The following is a 14,809-nucleotide window of genomic DNA, read 5'->3' as shown; positions in this document are numbered from 1 at the left end:
CCTGAATCCAGGAGGCGGAGGTTGCGGTGAGCTGAGATTGCGCCATTTCCCCCAAATTTGGGAAAAAAAAGGAAAACCCCCCCCAAAAAAAAAAAAAAAAAAAAGAGTTAATACCCCTGATACACAAAGAGTTTTTTTTAGATTGAATAAAGTGTGGGGAAATGGTTTGGTGAGAGTATGAATTGCTGTCATTGAATGAGAAAGTAACTGGCAGCATCTAAAAAATTGAAAATTTTAAAAACTAAAAAATGCTGTTTAAGGGGCTACATCCTGTGGTGAAACAAGTGCTGGTACCTAAGGACATAAGTGCAAGGAAGTTTCTTGTAACATTTTTTATTGTAATAAAACATACCAGAAATAATTTGAATGTTCATCACTAGAAGTATAGTTGAATATATTGTGGAATATTCATACAGTTAAAAAGAAATGAATATTGTGGTATATCTGTGTGATACAATGGATAAATTATCACTATTACACTGAATAAAATAAGTCAAACACAAAAGGATGTAAACTTTATAATTTGTCAGAAATCATAATGCAGGCAAAATTAGATTTGTGGCTGATCTATAGCTTGGGGACTTGTTTGACTAGAAATAGGCAGGAGAGGACTTTCTGGATGGTGGAAATGTTCCATATCTTGTTATGGGTATCAGTTGTGTAGGTCTATGTATTTGTTAAAACTGGTCAAATTGCACACTTAAGGTCTGTGACTCAATAATATTGTTAAGCCTGGGCAACATGGTGAGACCCTGTCTGTATTAAAAAGAAAAAATATTAGCTGGGCTTGTTAGCTGGTGAACGTCTATAGTCCTAGCTACTTAGGAGGCTGAGGTGCGAGGATCACTTGAGCCCAGGAGTTCCGGGCTGTAGTGAGCTATGATCACAGCACTGCACTCTAGCCCGGGTGATCAAGTGAGACAATCTCTAAATAATAACAACAACAATATTGTTAATAAGAAATGTGTATAGCCCCTGAGTTAATTGCTGTTTTGAGGGCTAGATCACAATAAGGTATAGCCCCCAACTACCTCTACATAAGAATACGTGTACAAGTAAGTTTGTTGTAATAGTATACATTATAGTAAAGCATTCACCAAAAACTTGAAAATATCCAAAATGTTCATCTCTAGAGAAATAAACATATTTTGATATAATGATACAACTACTTAGAAGATAAGTCAACCTAAATGTACTGATCTGGAGGGGTATGCAGGATATATTTTAAGTGAAAAAAATATAAATTATTGATTAGTATATAGTGTTTTTTACAAAAAGGAGGAAAACCTTTAAAATTATAAATGTTTGTATAGCATGTGGAAAAAGTGTGAAAAATCCACACCAAACATGATACACAGAATCTAGTGAGTTTATATTTCTATAGTATGTGCTATTTTTATAATAAGAAGCTCACTAAAGTAAGTTCATTCACAAAAATTTCATGCTAGATGAATAAAAAAATACCTTTTTTTTTTTTCTGTACTCTTACAACACAGAACACTTCTGTGACCAAGTGTGTGGGGCTTTTCCGCACATACCACCAAGCAAGCAATCAGTTCTGCAGCAGACACCAGCTGGCTGTGTTCTGATTCAATTAGATTCCGGCAGTATCCACTTGGAGGTAGCATCAGATCTCACAGGTTGAGGGCCCAGTCCCACAGGACAGCTCCCCACTTTAGGAGCCAGTCACAAGTCTGGGCTTCAGGAACTTCTGGCTAAATGGCTATAAATTGGGGTTTCTATGGCCCCTTCTCCGGTTTCATTAATTTGCTAAAGCAGCTCGCAGAACTCAGGAAAACACTTTTACTTATGTTTGCCTATTTATTATAAAGGATAATTTAAAGGATACAAACAAATAGCCAGATAAAGAGAGAGAGAGAGGTGCAAAGTCTAGTAGGTCCCTGAGTACAGAAACTTCTGTCCTTACGGAATTGGGGTGCACCTCCCTCCTCACATGTGGATGAGTTCTTGCTCGCCAAAGTGGAAGCCCCCTGAGGGGAGTAGGACTGAAAGTTTCAATCCTTTAAAGTCATGGTTGTTGCCTTGGTAACCAGCCCCCATCCTGAGGTAATCTAGGGGCTCCCAGCCACCAGTCATCTCATTAGGATACAAAAAATACTTGTTTTTTTTTCCTAGATAGGATACTGTGTCACCCAGGCTGGAGCACAGTGGCATGATCATGGCTCACTGCAGCCTCCACCTCCTAGACTCAAGTGATCCTCCTGCCTTAGCCTCCTGAGTAGCTGGGACTTCAGGCAAGCAGCCACCACATCTGGCTAACAAAAGATACTCTTATCTCTTGGGAATTCTAAGGATTTTGGATGCTTAAGTGAGGAAATGGGGAATAAGACCAAATATGCGTTTCATTATAAAACACAAGGAAACATGGAGAAGTGATAGAAGTCTGAAATAAAACTAGCTGGGAAACTACATTTATTGTTGGACTGAGTATATGGTTGGTTTGACTTGATTCCAATTGTTTTTCCATTCCAACCTTCCTTTGCCTTTTTGTCCTTGATCTAATTGTCCTTTGTTGAATAAATGAATAATATGGATGAGTGATATAAGTGCCCCTGAAAAAAAAATCATCTGAAGAACATTACACTGTGGTTCCATTGAAATTAAGCATGTGAGTAAATTAGTAGTTTAAGACTGGTAAGCCACCAATTTAGCAAATGTAACAACATTTGGCAAATCTGATTTATGTTGTGGGGATGAGGCAGAAATGTTTTTATGTGTCTTGTGTTTATTTAACCTAACATTTTTTTGAGGGGTGCACAATTATGATGTACACAGAATGGACAAAGTGAAAACAAATGTTTGTGTGGTTGGGCTTGTCCTTCTGGCTAAACCAGTCCACAGACCAACACACACCCAAGCCTCCTCCTGTTTCTATGGAGGCAGGGTGCTATAGGAAAAGGAGATGAAAACAAACAATGAAAATGAAAGAAAAAGCCTCGGCTTCAGGGTGGGAGAAGCAGGGGTTTGAATCACAGTTCATTTAAGAGTTTACCATGTGTAACTTCTCTGAGCCTCTTTTTCCTCATGCTGAGGGGATTATGAGGTTTGCTGTATTTTAAAAAGAATTAAAAAGAAAAAAAAAGATAGCACCGTCCTGACATGTATTAGGTCATTGAACATATTAACATATCTTCTTAGTTGCAATGTCATATTTTTACCTGCCCAACAGTATCCTGGTATTTTTGTTTTGGAAATACCCAATATTGGGAGTGAAATTGGCTCAGAAACAAAGGGATTTATCAGCCACATTAGGTGACTTTCCGTATTTCAGCTATGTTTGACATCTCTGCTCCTCTGGATAGACTGCAACTTCCCATCATGAAGTTGGCGTCCCTCTGCCCCCACTTCCGCCTTTTTTCGTTGTGCCGTACAGTTTTAGCAGGATAAGGTCCTTAAGTCTGCATTTGTGATAAAGGAGGCAGCAGCTTCTACTAAAGTGGCTTTCTCTATGTGTGTTGAGTCTGCCTGACTGATAACAGATCAGAAACAGCGAGTGGCCTTTGAAATTGAAGCGCTCACTGTAGTGGGGAAAATGAAAGGATCTTATGTTTTTGATGAAACGATGATATCTTCCAGCTTGGAAAAGGGGGTTATTCTGCCTGCCAAGGCCTATGATACTGTGTTACTTACTTACCCTAGGGAAGAAGATTCAATTTCATAGCTATTATATTGCTACATAGTTTAAAAATATATTTATAGCTATACATTTTTTTCAGCTATTTTGCTTTCCCCTTCTAACTCCCAGCTTCCAGTCTGGCCCCCAGGTAAATTGCTCTGTGATTCTTAACCTAAATGGCAATTAAACAATCCTCTGGATCCTGGATCTTACTGAATATTCACTACTAAAGAGATGACAAAATTTCATTGAAGGGGGGGGAATTAAATGAAGACAAGGATGCCATGTTGAATGGTAGGTACTTAATGGGAAAAATCTCTGGTGTCCTTCTATAGGACATGGTTTCATGTTAGTAATAAAACTGGCTGAGAGAAAGGTGTGGGTGTGGAAAGGTCAAGGGCAGTGCCAAATTGAGTCTGTGATCACTGTGTTAACCAGTGGGTGTCTGAATTTGACGAGATATTCAACAGAGTAAAGAGAAAGGGGAAAGTCTCAAAGGGGTCTGCAGTACTAGACTGGAAAGAAGACTGGATATGAGGAGACTACTTGACTGAAAATTAGACAAGGGATGGACAGATGGAAGACAACCAGGAGCTAATTCCCACACAAAGACTATATTCTATTCTGAGTAGCTTAAGTATTCTGTGAGGAAGATGTTAATCCTATTGATATCAAATGATACCAGTTTCTGGCTTACCAATCATGAATGCATATCTGCATGCACCCAACATATTTGTGTGAGGGTATACATACGTTACATATATAAATATACACATATACACTTGTATACATTTACATTGTCTTATTTTAATATAGATCGGGCTTCTGCTTGTCAGTCCTGGTATTTGTTCCTTCCGACTACCTAAGATAAACCAAACAGGTAATTTATATTTCTCCTTAAATACTTAATCTCTGTGTATATTATCAATTCACTCTCACTCATCCTACCAGTGGTTCTACTGTCCAATAGGGCAGACACTGAGCACTTGAAATGTGGCTAGTCTTAATGGAGATATACTATCAAAATATATGATGAATTTCTAAAACATAAAAAGGGCATGTAAATGTAACAATTGATATGTGATATAATTATGAAATTATGTTTTTAACAGGATGGGCTTAATTATAATTTTATCTGTTTCATTTTGTGATTTTAATGTGGCTGTTAGAGAATTTAAAATTACATATATGCCTCACATTTGTGGCTCATGTTGTATTTCTATTGAACAGCAGTTTCGGAGACCTTCTCACTTCTTCCTTCAAGTAACAAAATTGGAATGACCCAGGGTGAGTTCCCTGATGGTTTACCCCAGTCTTCATATTGACATGCCATCTACCTACATCTGTCTATTCATAGACAGTAGAAGTGGTTAACAGACCAGTGCTAGAAGCAGATTGCCTGGGTTTAAGCTCTAGATTCGTCACTTGCTACCTGTCTGACCTTGGGCAAGTTGCTTTATCTCTGAGAGATATATTATCCATAAAGTAAGATGTAATAATAGAATAATTACAGAATACTACTTAATAGGATTAGTACGAGTATTAATTGAGTCAACATATGGAAAATACTCTTAACTATGTGTGGCTTAAAGAAAATACTCAAGGTTAGCTGCTTTATTTTCCTTAAAATTCTTAATGGAAGACGTACTTTGTCCCTTAGACAGGGTTAGATAGAACTCTATGGGGATTAGCGTCCTTGGATGAAGAAATAAAGGCATGAGAAAGGTGGTGTTGATAGTCACCATCAAGATCATAGTTTGAGGCAGTGAATTTTTAGAAGGAGGTGGAGTCCAGACAAACACGGAGTTCAGGGTCTTCCATAGAAACCTGCTGATGTAGGGACGAGGCCAGTAGAGGAGAAAACACAGCCAGTGAGAATAAATCGAGTGAGCAGAAGCAAGTGAGCCAGCTTAGACACAGGTGCCATTACCTCAAGATGCTACTGAGAAGGGCCAGAGAGAGGAGGACCTGGCAGCAACTGGTCTTTTTATTAGGATGGTGGTTTGCAAAATTTAGCACACATCAGAATCACCTGGAGGCTTTGTTAATACATTGCTGGGACCTACCTGCGGAATTATTAATTCAGTGGGTCTGAGATGGGGCTGAAGAATTTGCATTTCTAACATGTTCCCAGGTGATACTGATGCTACTGGATCCCAGGACAGCACTATGAGAAGCACTGTTCCACTCTAGGGATGTCCTCAACGATGTGGCCCTATGATAGAGCAGCTGAAATCTCTACAAGAGGAGGTTGATTGCCTCCTTCATTAAGTTCATTGGCCCTAGGGTGCCGAATACCTGAAAGCAATTGCCAATACTGATCCAATGGAGCTGTACTGGCAACTCTAGCCCCTTGCCTGGCCAGATCTATTGTTTCCTAGGAAAGGCAGACAAAATGTAAATGACTGCTTACTCATTTGCAGTAGCTGAGATGAACACGAGATTGGCTAGTCAGTCTGATTAAGGGAAGATGGTAGCTTTGTGGTCATTTGGATATCCGGTATTTTCCCTGGGCACACTTTAGAACAGAACTGTACCCTGGAAAATAGCTCCAGACACCCTGATTGGAGGCTAAGGTTGTTAAAACTTTTCTTCTCTTAGTTGGGATTGGTTCAGATGATGAGCAGAAAACAGAGTAGTGAGCAAAGGCTCAAACGTCAAGAAGAGCCAGGGGCAGCTTGACATCACTCATATGCCCACATTCCTCTCTCGCTCTCTACCTCCTCCCCTGGCTCATAGTAGTAAGTCTGGTGACCTCCAGACTTTTGTCCTGGTTCCTCTGGTCTACTCCAAATTCCTTCCCTCATTTTTACAGCTAAAACATTTTGCTCCCTCAACTTTTTTTTCTTTCTACCCATGCACATGTTAAATTCTCCCCATCCTAAATAATCAAATTCCATAAACCTCTCAAGCTATTGCTCTCAGGGGCATCTTCATGTTTCCAGTCAGAATTCTGTCCATGGGGAAGGCTTACATTTTTCTTTTCTTTAAGAAGGACAAAGACTCAGACTATTTTTGTCAAAATCTATTTTGAGAGAAAGGCTCAACTCCTGTAGCAGTGAGGGTGCCAAATGTTGGCTTGGGATGGCTTTAGTCTCTGTAATTTCCGTTGCCCTTCCAAAGCCAGCCACTTAAACATGTGACCAAATACAAAGAGTCATTTTGCTATGCAATAAACTTACAAAACAAGTTCCTTTGCCCTTACTTATAAGCAGATTGCACCCCTAAGCACCTCTAGCGAGAAATTCAGGGGCTTCTACAAATCTGTCTGTGGTTTAGGGATGTCCTCTCAGTCTCATTTGGAGGCTGAGAGTTTCAAGTCTGGATCTTGGATGTCTATTTCCTGTCCCAGGGACCAGTCCTCCTCAGTGCAACAATTGATAAGGCCACTGGAGATATCCCACTGATTTCTGAATCTCCTATAACGGGGGTTTCCCAAGCTTTCCCGATGGTAAGAATGATCTGGATGCTTATTAAAAACAAGCTTGATAGCTCTCCTATAATTCAGATTCAGTAAATCTGGGCCAGGTCTCAGAAATCTTGCTTTTAACAAGTATCCCAAGTGGGATTTTGGGAATATTTTACAGCATTTAAGATAATATCTGGTATTTGGTATACCAGGTATATACATATTTGGAAAAACAACTGTACTCAATAAATAGTTGCTGAATTTAATTTAATTTGCTTATTTATATTATACCACTTTGCTTCATAGTGACTTCCACTTTGATACTTTTAGTGAACCTTTTCTGTTTTAAAGGGTCATACCACAATGACCCTTCTAAGCATACTATTCCTGCAAATTATATCAACTTGAGTATTAGAATTCAATACTCATTTTTAAATGGTAGAATACACCTGTAAATCCCTGTGTTGGCTATACACAAAGTCTTTACCATCACCTGTATGATAATTTATTGCCTAACCTTGCTGGGGAAACTTTGTTTTATGGAATTTCACTTATGTAAATGAAATAGTTCATCATTTACTGATAATGAGCCGTGTTTGCAATTACCCTGGAAGAATATGCTTTATTAAAATCATGATATTAGATTTAGCTTCCTAAATCATTTTATGAAGCTAATGTAACATTAATACCAAAGCCTAACAAAGTATCAAAACTCTAATGCCATCAGCTAATTTCCCTTACAAACACAGATGCAGAATTCTTAAATAAAATACTAGCAAATCAAATCCAGCATTATATTAAAAGAACAATATATGATTAACCAATAACTTCCAGAGATCCAGAGATGACTTGATATGAGAAAATATATCAATGTAATTAATCATATTAATAATTGAAAGGAGAAAAAGAGCCAGATGCTGAAAAGGAATTTTATAAAAATCAACATCTCTTTTAAAAAAAGACCTTTACAAAACTTAGGGTAGAAAAGTAAGTCCTTATCAGTATGTTATGCAGTATTTATTTTAAATGATTTATATGATACTTAATAGTTACCACTAGAAGAATGCTTGTCAAAATCAGGATCAGAAGAAGAATCCTCCTTAGCATCTGTACCATTTAACATTTTTCTGGAATGTTTAGCCTATGCAATCAGATTTGAAAAATAAATAAGAAACATAAGCCAGATTACTCTTTGATGGTGATTTGATTACTGATCCTAAAGAATCTACAATTTTAAAATCATTAAGAGAATAACAGAAACAAAGTTTTCTTATAAATTGATAATAACCAGATATAAAATGTAATTATTCTAATAACAATAATACAACACATATAAAATACCTAGTTAGAAACATCATAAGAAATGTGTAAGATTCATGTAAATTTTGTTAAAGGAAAAGCTGAGTTGAAATATGGAAAAGTATGTTACAGTTATAGATCAAAAGACTCAAATTTAAGATGTCTAAAACCCCACATTAATGTATAAATTTGATGTAATCTTCTTGAGATATAATTGGTAGCTTTGGGGATGAATAAGACTAAAAAATTCAAGATTCATTAAAAAGTTCATATGGACTGGCCAACATGGTGAAATCCCGTCTCTACAAAAAATATAAAAATTAGCCAGGTGTGGTGGTAGGACCCTGTAATCCCAGCTGCTTGGGAGGCTGAGGCCAAAGACTCACTTGAACCCAGGAGGCGGAGGTTGTAGTGAGCAGAATTGTGCCATTGCATTCCAGCCTGGGTGACGAGTGAAACTCCATCTTAAAAAGGAAAAAGTTCATATTAAAAAACAAATAAACACAACCAAGAAAGTTTTGAAAAAAATGTGGCTTGTGTAAGGAGTGTGTGTGTGTGTGTATAAGTGTAGGTTTGAAAGTATATTTTAAAGTTACAGCTTAAAACAACAGGCTACTCGTTAAAAGCAGAGATGACCAGATGACCAGAATCGAACAGAAAGATCAGAACAGACCCAAATCTGGTAATATAATATGACAATGATATTTCAAATCTGTGGGGAAAGAATAAATGATTTGCAAATGGCACTCTGTGCAAAGTGTTGCAGGCTGATGCAGAATATCCCTCCCCTGTACCCCTCCCTCTACCTCTGGTTCACAGCCCAGCTCCATTTATGTTTGTAATACATATAATGGCTTCTCGTATGAAATAATTTTGCTTGGAGAAAGCATTCCACTTTTTAAAAAAGGTATTTGAAAAACTGCAAAAATAGAAGGTACATGATCAAATATTTAGGTATATGGAAAGGAATAAAGTTAAAATCTTAAAATGCTAATGTAAATTCCAGATGGATTATGGACTAAATGTAAAAAATGAAACTCATTAAAGAACTTAAGAGAATGTAGGTAAGCATTTATATGATCTTGGGGGTGGGAAAAGCCTTTCTAGCATACAAATAGTATAAAAGAAAAATGGATAGGTTTAACTATTTAGAAATGAAAAAACCTTCTATATGTAAAAAGCAACAGAAAGATGATTAAAACTTGTGATAAACTGGATAAAACATCTGTAATATATTATCTTTAAAAGATAATATATTTTTCTTACCTTGAGAACATCCTTAATAATCTAGGATGTTCTCATGATAAGAAAAAATTGTGCAGCCTGGTAGAATGGACAATGGATATAATAGACTGTTGTAAAACAAGAAATTTACATGGCTAATAAAAGCATAAAGAAACAGCATGACTAGTAGTTGGGAAATGTAAATATAAATAGATACCAATTTATCAGTCTGATGATAATTAGAAGTCAATTTTATTAGCAATGCTAGAAATAAACATTTTCATGTTAGAGAGGGGAGGGTAAATAAAAACTGGTACCATTATTTTAGAAAGCAGTCTGGCAATGTATAGCAAAAGATTTAAATCTGCAAATTCTTAAATATAGAAATGTTACTTTAAAGAAAATAACCTAAGGAAATAGTCATGGTTGTGCACAAAGATACATGTAAAGGAAAACTTATTAAAGCACTTTGTACAATAAGGGAAAGTTGTAAACAAGCTATATATCCAACAATAGGGGATTAGTAAAATAAATTATAGCATATTCTTAAAATGAAATACTTTGAAGGCACTAAAATGGTGCTGTTAAAGAACACTCAATGATCATGAAATTTTTACAGTCTGTGATTAAAGGAAAAAAGCAGGTTATAAAAAATTCAGTGTATTATGACTCCTCCATATGAAAAATGCATTTATATGCCTAGGAAAGATGTTAGTTTTGTCTAATTTTGAATGTTGGGCTTTTGAGTGTTTTTTATTCTTTTTGATATTTTTCTGCATTTCCCAAGGTTTCTACCACAAACATTTACTATAGTTTAAGTCATAAAAAGACAAGCAATATTGGAAATTACTTAGATTTTTCAAATTTTAGGTTTCAATTAATCTCACAGTGAGTTTGTATTGAAATTCAGTCTCTGAGTCTTTATTTTGCTATGTTATATTTTTACTATCTACATTTTCTTCATAAAGGGTTGATGGCATTTTAATTTGCTGAGACAAATGTGGAGCAAACCATTTAAGCTTGTGTTTACAACGTTGCATTGTTGCATGCTTTTGGGAAAATACAGAAAGTTTTTCATTCTTTTTATTAGCTCCATAATTACTTTCTGTAGTATTCTGCCATGATAGCAAAAAAACTTGAAAATGTAATTAAGATATTCTCAAGCACAGCAGGAGATTTTGGTGGAAAAAAAGAACCTTAAATAAGAAACTTGATGATAAAGTGGGGCTTGAAGACTGCTTCTAACCTTGACATTTGTGGGAGAGGCCCTAAAACACAGTATAACTTCACATTTTTTTGTGATTCTAGTACAATATACTTATTGTTTAATCATTGCCTTATTGTTTGATGTAGCTATTGCATTGGTGATTTCCATGCTACTCTTCTCTTTGATAGCTGAGCTTTCCTCATTTTATCTTGCAGAATCTGCATGTTGTACCATTTCAGGGAATGCAAGAGGCATAATTGAATAACCCTATTCAATTTTGGGGTTTAACTTGGTGAAGGCAGACACTAGAGTTAGGAGTCCATCCTTACCAGTGGCTACGACTGAAGTTGTTTATCTTATGTATGCTCAAATCCCTGTATGTCCAAGTTTCTCTATACTAACCTTGTCTAGCCAGTATGAATGTGCCTATTCCTTGATTCCTGATAGAAACTTATTGGGACTAGAATCTTGCCCTAAATCTCAGCAGTTGACAGATATGTTCTTGCTGAGATCTGAACTCTTTTCTTTGTGTTCCCTGCTGTTTATTGAAATCTTTTCCCAAATCAGATGGACCACATAAGTTCATGATGTTGTTACCTCTTGACCGCCTCATTCACCAATAAGTGAAAATGCCGCTGTAGACTCTTTGAGTACCCATGTTAACCAGATAAATGCACTCTCTTCTTATGGAATCTGTAGTATGGATTGCTGACCATCAGCTTTGGTGCTCAACCCTTGCAAAGGCAGTTTCCCTGTTCTGGTTCCATCTAATTTAGGGAGCATTTCCTCCTCTACCAACCTATGTCTAGAGGCTGATTTGTCCTGAATTATGACCCTATTTTTTTTTCCAGGATATGGAAACATAGTTTAAAAAAGAGCAATTCCTAAAGAATTAGAGGGAATTTTCTCTCATTTTCTTTAAATTATGTAACATATTTCGAGATGTGTAATAGTGGTTAAATAAATCTGAGTAGCTTTTAACTTATTTGGTAGTAGGGTCAGATTGACCTCACAATCTCTGGGATACATTGAAGTTTCACTATTTTAGTTCTTTTAAAGGGCACAGAGGGAAACAGCTATTTGTAAGATTTTTTTTCATAAAATAAATAGTTTGATAGATAACTATGTTTAGATAAAGTCTGCACACTTCAATGGACAAATAAATAGATAATGTCAGAAACATATTTATTACACAAATTTATCCTCATATTTTATTTAGTCAGAGGCATTTATAAACCTAAGAAAAAAATTGCTGGCTTGAAACATTCATAAAGTAGCAAACAAATACCCTTGGGCAAAGAGTCTACCCACATAAATTGATTTCTAAATAAAGATTCAATTTAGATTTAAAAGTCTTATATGCACCCAGAGGTATCTATTACATCTGTAATTTCCTTGTGGGGTTCTGATGCCTGATTCTGCTGTCATCAGCTTATTAGTTGCTTTCACATGGAGGAAGCAGAGCTTCGAATTAGCACAATTTTTAAATGAACATGTTTTGGAAATCATTGCCTCCAAATGTCACTTCTTTTACATTGATCTAGTCTTGTCTTTGTTAGCCTTTCTGCTGGTGCTATTTGGGATCACCTATTCAGCTTTGGGTTATGGTAACCTGAGATAAAATTTAAAATTTAATTTTTTTTTCTATTTATCGGGAAATATGACAAACACATTAAAATTTTAAAATACAGAAGAATTATCAAATAGTATTTTCAGTTTTGTAGTTAACCCCTCATCCCACTGAGAGTGCAGGTGATGCTGGGAGCATGCCCAGAAGAGCAGCAGCAGGAGTAAGTGCCTCAATTTTTCTCTCTCCTCTTTTTATTTTTTTATTTTATTATTTATTTTATTTTTATTTTTTTGAGATGGAGTTTCTCTCTGTTGCCCAGGTTGAAGTGCAATGGGGTGATCTCCGCTCACTGCAACATCCGCCTCCCAGGTTCAAGCAATTCTCCTGCTTCAGCCTCCTGAGTGGCTGGGATTGCAGGCACCCACCACCATGCCTGGCCAATTTTTGTATTTTTAGTAGAGAGGGGGGTTTCACTGTGTTGACCAGGCTCGTCTCAAACTCCTGACCTCATGAGCCACCCACCTCGGCCTCCCAAAGTGCTGGGATTACAGGCATGAGCCACTGCACCTGCCCTTCTCTCCTCTTTTGACTTGTCCTCTCCTGCAGAGCCACTGAGCTTGCAGTCCATGTGATCACCATTTTTGGAGCAGTCTGAATTCACATGGGGCACATTTTCTTCCTTACCCTTCTGAATTCATCAGGAGTTACAAGGATATCCTCATGAACATCTCTGCAATTTATTATTTTTTTTACTTCAACATCAGCCCTAGAACGATTGGACTAAATGTTTTTCTTCTGTATAATAATGATTTCTAGCACATTAACATAACCCAGATGTGCAGCTGTCCTTTTGTCTAAGCCCTGGACAAACTCTTGACTCAACGTCACTCCTTTGCTTTCTCCTTTCAGAAAAGGAATCACACCCACCGTATCCGAAGGGTTTGTCATTTTGTGGAAGATGGGCAGGGTTTCTAGTGGAGGTCTTACTACAGAGCATTTGATTTGGAAAATTCTCACTACATTTTTCTCCCCCTGAGTCTTTCTTCTGCCTGCCTCATTGCCGGCCAGGGCTCCCTCTCTGCCTTTTACTCATCTCAGGTACCGGGACTCCCTTTTCCATAGCCCATCTCTTCATGTATTTATCTTTCAGTAGATAGTGACAATTAGTAGGCAATGAACTTGAAGGCAGAGATGTTTTCTTTGGATATGTCTGTACATACCTGGAAGAGTTCATTACAGTGAACTCTCAATAAAGTTTTGAGGCATAAATAAATGCCAAAAGGTACCATGAATTAGGAGGATTTACTCTTTTCACTTTGAAAGAAAGTGGAGAGTTTATTTTCTTGTTTGTTCTTATTATTACCTGTGTTTATGGGAGCAAGATAAAATGGAAAAATGAAGCAATTAAAAAAATTAAATAGCAAATCTATCACTTTAATTTTGGGGGAGAAAACTTGTTCATTCATTCAATTGGTCAGTATTTTGCTGTTGTTGCTGTTGTTTTTGAGAAAGGGTCTTGCTCTGTTGCCCAGGCTCTGTTGCTCATTGCAGCCTCCACCTCCCAGGTTTGAGCAATTCTCCCACTTCAGCCTCCTGAGTAGCTGAGACTACAGGTGCCTGCCATCATGCCTGGCTAATTTTGTATTTTTAGTAGAGAGGGGGTTTCACCATGTTAGCCAGGCTGGTCTCGAACTCCTGACCTCAAGTTATTTGCCTGCCTTGGTCTCCCAAAGTGCTGGGATTATACGTGTGAGCCATTGTGCCCTGTCCCAATTGGTAAGTAGTTTTTGAGAGCCTCCTATGTGCTGACAAAGACTCTCCCCTTGACCAGTTTTTAGTTAGGCTCCTTTAATCCCTCTTCTTGACTAGACTCAACCTTGGTGTTGTCCTGCCTGTGGCCTGCCCAGCCCTGTCATAGCAAACAATCCTAAGTCACCCCTCAGCCTTTGATATCTGACTATCCTGGCTTGCCTTCAACAAGAATCCTGTTAGGTCAGCTTAGCAAGAATCCTCCTACCCTTGATGTCTTCTCTCAGTAATTGCCTATCTTCTGACCTTTTACCCTGAACTTTGGTTACAAATCCCCACTTGTCCTTGTTGTATTTGGAGTTGAGTTGCATCTCTCTGCCCTATTGCAAATCCCTATTGCAGTAATCTTGAAAAAAGTCATCTGTACCATTTTTACAAGTGTCAGAGTAATGATTTCTTTCATAGTGCCAAGCACAAAAAAGATCAATTACTTGCTTTTGTGGGGCTTACATTCTAACCGGTGTAGAGAGAAAACAAGCAAATTTAAAAAAGGACAAAATTATGGCATTTATGTAGATAAGGGACTTCTTTAAATTGGGTGATGAGAGGGGCCGCTCCAGGAATCTGAAGGCTGAAAAACAGAAACTCCAAGCTGAGAGGAGGAAAAGGGCACTGGAGGCAGAGGGCAGGGTGGGTACAGCCAGGAGGCTGGAC

At 37.4% G+C, this 14,809-nt stretch overlaps 1 long non-coding RNA gene across 1 annotated transcript in view; it reads left to right on the top strand.

The window, feature by feature from the left end:
* Positions 1 to 14,809, top strand: part of LOC116542622 — a 31,290-nt gene that overhangs the window by 9,957 nt on the left and 6,524 nt on the right. The window contains exon 2 of the long non-coding RNA XR_004265291.1: positions 3,774 to 3,931. This is a non-coding gene — a long non-coding RNA (uncharacterized LOC116542622). The remainder of the gene's footprint in view (positions 1 to 3,773; positions 3,932 to 14,809) is intronic.

Source organism: Sapajus apella, unplaced genomic scaffold (assembly GCF_009761245.1).
Source record: "Sapajus apella isolate SASKATOON/1434 unplaced genomic scaffold, GSC_monkey_1.0 scaffold4, whole genome shotgun sequence".
In the NCBI taxonomy this organism is placed as follows: domain Eukaryota; kingdom Metazoa; phylum Chordata; class Mammalia; order Primates; family Cebidae; genus Sapajus; species Sapajus apella.
The sequence above is the reverse complement of the archived record's forward strand: the minus strand, read 5'-3'. Positions and strand labels throughout refer to the sequence as shown.